The sequence below is a fragment of the Lupinus angustifolius genome, chromosome LG01 (genome assembly GCF_001865875.1).
Source record: "Lupinus angustifolius cultivar Tanjil chromosome LG01, LupAngTanjil_v1.0, whole genome shotgun sequence".
NCBI lineage: Eukaryota > Viridiplantae > Streptophyta > Magnoliopsida > Fabales > Fabaceae > Lupinus > Lupinus angustifolius.
The window spans coordinates 31,455,952-31,465,574 of NC_032009.1; the positions used below are offsets into that span (position 1 = coordinate 31,455,952).

Here is a 9,623-nt window from a genome sequence, read left to right on the forward strand (position 1 = left end):
TTCTATTGTTTCATCCTTTTTAAAGAGATAATTAGTTTTCAAACAAACCAATTTAAAAATTAGAACTACTTGGTCATGATTTCCTAAAATGTTTAGGGATAAGTAGGAGCAAGTAACATTGTCAGACTTAAAAATAATAAATAAATATGTTTATTTTATACAATTTAAATTTTAATAAACCAATGGTATTTAAATCATATAATTGGCAAGGCTAATACATTCATCGGTATGTAATCGACTCTCGAACTTGGATATCAAAATCCCAAAGCCCAATGCGATTGTGCTTAAAATATTTTTCTACATTTTTAACCATAAAATGTAGTGGCAACTCAAAGAGGTCGTGTAATCGAAAATCAGGGCGCGACAATTGGCGACTCTATTGGGGATTTTTTAGAGAGTCAGGCCCAATTGTAGCCAATTGTATGATTTAAATACTTTTTTTATTTCCTTTGTCTATTATTTGTAACAATAAAAAAATAGTAATGAAATAATTTTTTTACAAGTTTTATTTATCGTTTTAATATTATTGTATATGCTCACCATTTTTTATGCAGCTTTGGGATGGAGGTTTACTTAAAAAAAATTCACTTCCTCACACACTCATAGTACACTTGAGTTACACGCATATACGCCCTATACCTGGGTTGTTAGATATTAAAATTGAGATAAAAGGGACATGTGCTTTACCAATGTTAGACTTGTCTCCTCATATTAGCATAATGGATCACCCAAATTGTCTTGGTATCATGAGTTAGATGCTCGAGGGGCTTGACTCTTCTTGTTTCTAACCTAGGATATTGGGACTCTATTCTTTCGAGATTTGGGACAATTTGGTGACCTAGAAGTCTAGAGTCTTTACTGAATCCAATTTAATAAGACCTAATACAATGCCATAAGGTTTTGACTTTAAGTCTATCCAAAACCCTATAAGTATACCATGTATAGGACACTGAAAGCAAATTATGTCCACCCCATTCTGCATCCATACATGCATAAAATGAGATTTAACATTCTAAATAATTACAAAATCCATCATTTTTTCTATTGTATTATAATTGCATATCCACAAAAGGGTTCCATACCCTAGGATAGTTTTTTTCTTTCCAAAAAAAAAACAGATAACATAAATTTTGTAAAACTTTGGGGTTACACCCCAAAATATAATCACCACTTCAAATGATGGCCCCAAGCCCTAGGATAAGTTTTATACACTTTTTGAACACTACGTCTTGCCAATATAATGAATATATATTATAACATGGTATTTATTTTATATTGTAATGGACTATATTATCCAACAAGACAGAGTCAACCACCCTACAAGAGTGATTTACACCATTTCATAAATTAATAACTACACATGTCATTGCATTAATCATATCATAAGTTATTACATTGAATAAATCATTACATATATTATTGCATTAATCATAAATTATTGAATGTATCATTGCATTAATCATAAATCATTGAATGTATCATTGCATATTCATTCATCATTTTGGTTATATAAACAATTTTAATCACATTTAATAAACAGACACATTTTCAGCTAAAGGTTTTTCGGTATAGCAAGACCCATGGAGGCTATTTCTAAAACTGTGGGTTCTAACATCGCTCTCTCGGTAAAAAATAAAGTGAAGTTCGAATTGAAGACCTTTGATGTAGGCCATTTGGTGGAGCTCCTCGCAAAAGTCCCTAAAGATAATATGAGTCGGTTTGCAAAGGAGTATGGTAAATTTGCATATCTTCTTCTCATTCCTATTGATGCTGGTGTTTTAAATGGTATGGGAGCCATGACAAAATATTGGAATACATCCATGCGGATTTTTGAGTTTCCAAATGTAGATGCTTATCCAACAATTGAAGAGTATGACATTATTCTTGACGTCCCACTAGAGAGTCGACTTAAGGTATATCTGTTTACTGGCACACAGAATGTTACTGAAGGTCTTACTGAAGAATTGATAGACGTCCGTCCAGCTGCATCTCAAATCATCAAGCAAGGGCCAGTTGAATCCATAACAACTACAAGTCATAGAGAGGATCATCTTTCGAGGTAGCTCTGGGACCTCCAAAGAGCATATAATGAAGTGACAGCCAAACAAGAGGCATGATTAGATAATTGGGAAAGTAGATGGGAAAATAGATGTAGAAACATGGTTGATGGCCTTGGGGACTTTGCTGATGATTGGTTGAGGAAATTCTTCAATGCCAAGAGGGAAGTAGAGATGTATCCAGAGACAGAGTTGCTCCTAGCTATGAAAGCATTCTACGAGTCTTGCAAGGAAGTAGTTTGAGACTTAAGAAGATGGAGGGTTTTAGCAAATATGGAATTTTGATTATAAGATATAGACAAATAAAGTTGTAATATTTTATATTTCTTATTTTTCCATAAATAAAACAACACCTTATTGTTACCAAGCTTCTTATTGTTATCAAATATCTTATTCATTATCGTGCAAATATTCAAATGTCGTTTTTCTTGCAATGAACCACAACAACAACAAAAAAATAAAAAAAGAAAGAAAAATCATATTGAGAGAGATAATAACAACTTGTATTTAGATGCAATCTAGGTCTGAAACTTTGTGTGTTCTCTTAGATTGTCATCAACTGCATAAGGCCTTGTAGAGTATGCTCTCATGTTACCAAGTGTAGGGCAAGATATTTAATGTTAGTAACCCACATTAAAAGAACGATTGTAGATGCAACGATAATCCAAAACTTAAAGTTGTCATCAATGCAAAAGAACCAACGGGACATGCCTCATAGTCACCAACTGCGGATCGAAACATCTCACTATATCAATCCTTCAAATTAAAAGGAATTTAAAAAAACTATTGCATGCATCATTATTTTCTTCATTTAAACAAGAAAACATTTTTTTATTCAAGAATCATCCATATGAATTAGATGATAAAAATCATCTGGGATATGCAAAATACTTGAAGATCAGAAAAAGATACCACTGTCTCGGGTGCCAGACAATCACAATCCGCACAAAAAGTGGGTCTGAAGACAGTTTCTAGGGTCAATCGTCGTAAGGGTGTTATCATAAGGTATGAAGACACAACTAATGATCAACATGAACAATAATCACCTGAGGAAGACGATGACGAGTAAGACGAAGATCCTACTCACGATCTTCCTCCTAAAGGCAAGTCCACAAGCTACCAGGATAAAACAAAGATAAACAAGGGTACCTCGGACGACTCCTCAAGCCAAAAGAAGGCAAAGCTAGAGCTTATAAAATAGAGACTAAGGGATATTGAGAGAATAACTTTCCTGATGTAAAAAATGCATTTGAGATGTGTCTGGTGCCAGATGTAGTGTTTCCATCCAAATTTAAAACTCATGAGTTCGATAAGTATGATGGTACTTCCTGCTCAAAAAGTCACTTGCATATGTATGTTAGGAAGATGACAGATCACCATGCAAATGACAAACTATTGATTCACTACTTCCAGGATAGTCTAACAGGGGCGGCTATGGGCAAATATATCCGCTTGGAGAAGGTTCAGATGAAGACTTTCGTTCATTTTTTGAACGCCTTCGTGAATCAATATAAGTATAATGAGGATGATGCTCCTGACAAGGCCCATCTTCAAAGCATGATCAAGAAACTAGAAGCGAGTTTTCAGGAATGTACCCAACGCTGGAGAGCTTCGGTATCACAAGGCATGCCTAGATTGGAGGAAGAAGAACAATTGTCCATCTTTGTGGACAATTTTGAAGGAACCTTATTATGACTACTTAGTGGGAGTTGTTACATCCAGCTTCAACACACTTATTAAAGTGAGGGAGAAAATAGAAGGGTGCAAAAGAAGTGAAAAGCTAGTAGGAGATCAGTCTAAGTCAGGTACGAGGACGAAGTCCAACTTTATGAAGTATAAAGAGGGAGAAGCACTTGCAGTGTTCGCTGAGCCGAAAGAATATAAAGCCCAAAATTCAAAATATCAGGTCCCATATAATGTTGCACCTTCCACACAACCTAGTTACATATCCCACAATAACAAAACCAAACCCTCCAAAACTATAACCAAACACAACCCTACCGACCCCGCCAAAATCACAACCCTACCAAAACCAAACCCAAAACCGCAATTACCATAATCCCGAAAGAAGAGACTTATAATTCCATCCCAAACCAATATCCTATGCAGAACTATACACTCATCTTTGAAGGGAGAGAATGATAAGCCTTGTAATAGGAACAATGTCTGAATCACCTAGGGCCTAGTTTAATATGAATGTTACTTGCGAGTACCACTATGGGGTCATTGGCCATTCTATTGAACACTGTCGGGCTCTAAAGCATAAGGTACAAAGCCTAATCAACTCAAAACAACTACATTTCAAGCCCACAGTGCCAGATGTAGATAGAAATTCATTACCTAATCATGGTAATCTGTTTGTGAATGCTATAGATATGGCTCAAGGCAGAGCATTCATTTGGGATGTAGATGAGGTAAAAACATTCATGAGGGTGATTTTTCAAGAGATGTGCAAGCGTGGAATGGTGGAAAGGCTGGTGGAAGATAAAGATTTAACTAGTTGTGAGTTGCATGACAAAGTGGAACACACCTTTAGAGGAATGTCCAAAATTTAAGCTCTTATTACAGAAGATGTTGGATATGAGATTCATCACAATAGAGAAAAAACCTTCGTATCAAACTGTTAATGCTACTACAAGAAGTGAGGAGGATATGAGAAGGGCCATGAAGCCATCAATCACTCGTTATGAACCTGTACTGAATATTCCGGATAATGCTTCATTACACTCACAAATAACTTGGTGGGTGCTAGTCATAAGTAGGATGAAGCCTACTCTAAGGCCTGTAATAGAAGAGAGACCACGTCCTTTCGCTTATAAGGCATATAAAGTTGTGCCATGGATCTATGGTGGAGGGAATTCAGAGACAACTCAACAATAGTTAGAAGTCACCAATGTTGTTGGGGATAGTCAAATAACCAGAAGTGGACGTGTCTATGTTCCCTCAGATGTTGAAAAGGTCATAGCCAAGGATAAATAAAATGGGAAATCATGTATCATATGGAAGATGAATTGGAGACCAATATGAATGACCTATTGCATAAGAATGGAGATAAAGGGGGAGTATCTAATGAGGGGGCTTATGAATTTCTCAAGTTCACAAAGCAAAGTGAATATAGGGTCGTGGATCAACTAAACCGCACTCTTGTCAGGATATCCATTCTGTGTCTGCTAATGAGTTCCGAGCCCCACAGAAAGGTGCTGATGGGGATACTGAACCATGCACATGTCATCCATGTGCATAATCATTGACAAGATTGGTGACATCATCAATAACATTGTGGCTGATAATTATATATCTTTCTAATGGAATGGGACACACTAGCCCTCTATATATCTCTATAATGTATCAGAACTGCTTAATTGGCAAAGTTCTTATCGATAATGGCTCATCTCTCAATGTCATGTCGAAAAGGACATTATCCATGCTTCTAGTCGATGCAACGTATATGAGACTAGGCTCTATGATAGTGAAGGCATTTGATGGGTCGAACAGAGATGTCATGGGGGAAATGGAGTTTCCTATAAAAATAGGACCCTGCATTTTCCAAATAGTGTTCCATATCATGGACCGTAATCCTAGATATAGTTGTTTGTTGGGAAGGCCATGGATCCATGCTTTAGAGGTTGTGCCTTCTACATTGCACCAGCGAGTTAAATTCTTAGTGGATGGAAAGCTCCTCACCATTTTAGGAGAAGAAGATATGTTGGTATCCAGATCTCTTGACACTCCATACATCAAAGCAATAGAGGAAGTTATTGGGACATCATTCCAAACACTAGAGATTTTTAATGCTTCATTTGTAGGAGGAGGGAAACCCACACTACGTCCCCAACCTTTAGAGGCATCGCTGATGATGGTAAGAGTAATGTTGCAGAAGGGCTATCAACCCAGAAAAGGGCTCAGGAGGTTTAGCCAAGGAAGAAAAAGTATAGTCATGATACGACACACCAAAGATTGGTATGGCCTGAGATACAGACCCAAGCGGGAAGATAGGGGGAGAACTATTGAAGAGAAGAAGAAAGGAAGGATGGATTGCCTATGGCACTGAGAGTATGAAGCTGGAGGGATTTTCATGCCACACATTAGCAGGAATTTCGTTAGTGTAGGCTAGAAACCAAGAATGATTGTTGTTGTTGGAGATGATGATTCAGAAGATGGGCTAGACTGTGTTGTTCAATGCCCTCCTGTCACCACTCTCAACAACTGGATAGAGGAAGACGCGTCTCCGCAAATGTTTTTAGAAGCAATGTAATAAGATGCTAGAATCGCTTAGCCATGTTTAAATCTATTGGGTTTATTTTCTATCTTTTCGAATAAGGATAATTTATTTATGTTTCATTGAGTAGTACAAGTTTTTTGAATTCAATACAATGCATTTCTTTCTTCATTTTTTGTGTCTCATTTTATTCTTTATATTTTTACACTTGAACACACTGAGAAAAAAGCAACAAGTAAAACCATGAAAAACCCATAAAAAAACTAATCATAGCATCAACCTAATGCAGATCCGACATTAACCCTAGAAATAATAACCATGTTATCAGCCACACGTACAATCATGATCATCCAATTAATCAACTCGACGAGGGAGATAGTGATGAAGAATGGGAGGCATCACCTGAGTTAGCGAGGATGGTTGAGCAAGAGTCTAGAGAGATTAAGCCTCATGAAGAGCCCACTGAGCTAGTAAATTTGGGGACAGACGACAATAATAAGTAAGTGAAAGTAGGTACATTAATGAAGGAGGAAGAGCGCAAAAAGATAGTTTAACTTTTTCACGAGTTCAAAGATGTATTTGCATGATCGTATGTTGATATGCCGGGTCTGGACAAAAATATAGTGGAACACAAGCTGCCATTGAACCCAGATTCACACCCGGTTAAGCAAAAGCTATGGAGGATAAAACAAGAAATTTCCTTACGGGTGAAAGAGGTGGTGGAGAAATGGCTAGACATTGGGTTTGTGACAGTCTCTACATATCCAGGAAGGGTGGCTAATGTTGTAGTCGTACCAAAGAAGAGATGCAAACTCAGGATCTACGTTGACTATCGAGATTTGAACAAAGCTAGGCCAAAAGGTGTTTTCCTAGTACCTCATATAGATGTCTTGGTTGACAGCATTGCAGACCATGCCTTTTTCTCCTTCATGGATGGGTATTTTGGTTATCATCAGATCAATATGGCTTCTAAAATACCCATGCTAACACACAACATGTACATTCTAGCAATGAGTATCTTGTCTCGCACTCAGTGAACTTCTTGCTTATATAGTATACAACTTGCCCATCCATGAAGGAGAAAAACAACTTTACTCATAAACAATGGGCCCTAAGCTAAATTACAATAAAAACAACTCATAAAATAAAAATACAATCTTCACTTCAAAATCAATTAGGCACTAAGAATCATCAATAGATTTAATCAGGCCAAATGGTGCCAAATAGATTTAATCAATAGATTTAATCACTTCAAAATCAAAATGCCATTGGTGCCAAATGTGTCATGATAATAGATTTAATGAGGTCAAATAATCCTAAATTAACTCATTTTAGGAATATTAGTCCAATAAAGTCTCAAACACTAAACCATGTGAAACAAAATCAATTAGGCACTAAGAATCATCAATCATGCTAAATTAAGGTTATGAATAGTGTGTAATATATTTCTCATCAAATACCCCCACACTTAACCTTTTGAACCCTTGGGCAAAATCAAGAAATAAGGCTATGGTAACCAATACGTACCAAAGTGAGTCATGCAAGAAGATCACAAAAACCAGAAACCTAATAAAATCACATACTTCACAATAAAATATAGGAACTGCAATGAAATGGGTAAAATCAAACACACAAGAGTAAAAGAATCAAATCAAGATATCCATGAACATCATCCAATGAATTCAAGTATGCCAAGAAACCAATCAAACCAAGAGACGAGTCACAACAATGATAGAATCTCACAAGATATGCTCTCTAAAGTGTTTACACTCATGTGTCTTAGTTTGCAAGTGTTTACACTCAAAGTACTTCATGAAGACAAACACAACCATAGGCTTGACAAGCCTCTAACATCAACATCATTAGCACATGCACATAAAGATCAAAAAGACTTTTCAAGGTTGTAATGGGATCAAAGACAAGGTAGGATATATATGGGATATGTAGGTAAAACCAAATGGAATATAGGAGCAATGAGGAATAAGTAAAAAGTAAGCAAAAATCAACCTAAAATAAGAACAAATCTCAATTTTCAATTTTCTTTGCCTTACTCAACCTTTTATTCACTTTTGTTTCTCTTTTTTGGTGTTTTGCTTTTTTTATTTTCGGTTTTTTTAGACTTATGTACGCAATTGTATTAACCATCATTAAGACATAACCAAGAATCCACAAGATTTGAAGAACAGTGTCACCCTTTCTTACTTAATACCCATTCCCAAAACAATTCCAAAGCTAAAACATTCCCTAAGGTTAGGACAATCATGGTTTTTCACTTATAAGCTTGTAATGAGCTAAATAACAATGAAAGAGGTCAAAGTCTCAAAGGGGTTATCAAAGGATAAATTCATTAAAGGTAGGCTTATATGCCTAATTAGCTTATTCAAAAGAAATGCCTAGATCACTTCAATATGTGCAGGTCAATATCAAGTATCAACAAGAAACAAGTCAAGTTCTAGAGTGAAAGTAATCAAGAGTGTTATCACACATGAAAGAATATTAGATGGCATACATCAATCCAACCACAATTAAGGCTCAAATTCTCACAAGGGACAAATCTATCACAATCGTTTCAACCTCTTAATTCTCAAAAGCAACTTGACATATAGAAATACATAGATTCACACCACAAGATATCAAGACTTAAGTGAATGAAAGTATGGGAGAAAATGCGCAAACCTAAGCAAAACCTAAAATTCAAAGAAAAGCATGCTTCAACAAAACCTACAGCCTACAATAGTCTCCCCCACACTTAAACTACACATTGACCCAATATGGCACAATCAGAAAATCCAGACATACATATCAATCAATGGAATTGGACAAGTGCAATAAAATTAGAGAAGAGAAGGGAAAACTCCCTGATTCATGGAGGAGGGAAAGTGAGTTCAACCAATGAGTCCTCCTCCACAAGTTCATCCACTAAGGAAGGATTTGTGAAGAAAGGCTTGAGGCGATGCCCATTAACCTTGAAGTTCTTATCTGTGGATTCACTTTTTATTTCTACAGCACTATAAGAAAACACATCAGTAACAACAAAATGATCAATCCACCTAGAACGAAGCTTACCACTTATTAGTCCAAGCTTAGAGTTGTACAATAACACTTTTTGACCAACCAAAAATTCCTTTCTAGAAATCAAGTTATCATGGAATCTTTTGGTCTTATCTTTGTAGAACTTAGAGTTCTCATATGCTTCTAAGCGGATCTCATCGAGTTCATTCAATTGGAGCTTTCTTCTTCACCAGCTTCATCAAGAGTCAAGTTACAAGTTTTCACAGCCCAACATGCACGATGCTCTATCTCTACGGAAAGATGACATGCTTTACCAAAGACAACCTGATAAGGGG

The 9,623-nt window shown here is 36.3% G+C and overlaps 1 protein-coding gene and 1 long non-coding RNA gene across 2 annotated transcripts in view; one reads left to right on the plus strand and one right to left on the minus strand.

Annotated features, from left to right (window-relative positions):
* Positions 1-5,253, minus strand: part of LOC109360362 — a 28,491-nt gene extending 23,238 nt beyond the window's left edge. Inside the window, exon 1 of the mRNA XM_019605191.1 lies at positions 5,249-5,253. The gene's annotated coding sequence lies outside the window, so the exon portion shown is untranslated. The remainder of the gene's footprint in view (positions 1-5,248) is intronic.
* Positions 5,564-9,623, plus strand: part of LOC109343089 — an 18,363-nt gene continuing 14,303 nt past the window's right edge. Inside the window, exon 1 of the long non-coding RNA XR_002107162.1 lies at positions 5,564-5,573. This is a non-coding gene — a long non-coding RNA (uncharacterized LOC109343089). The remainder of the gene's footprint in view (positions 5,574-9,623) is intronic.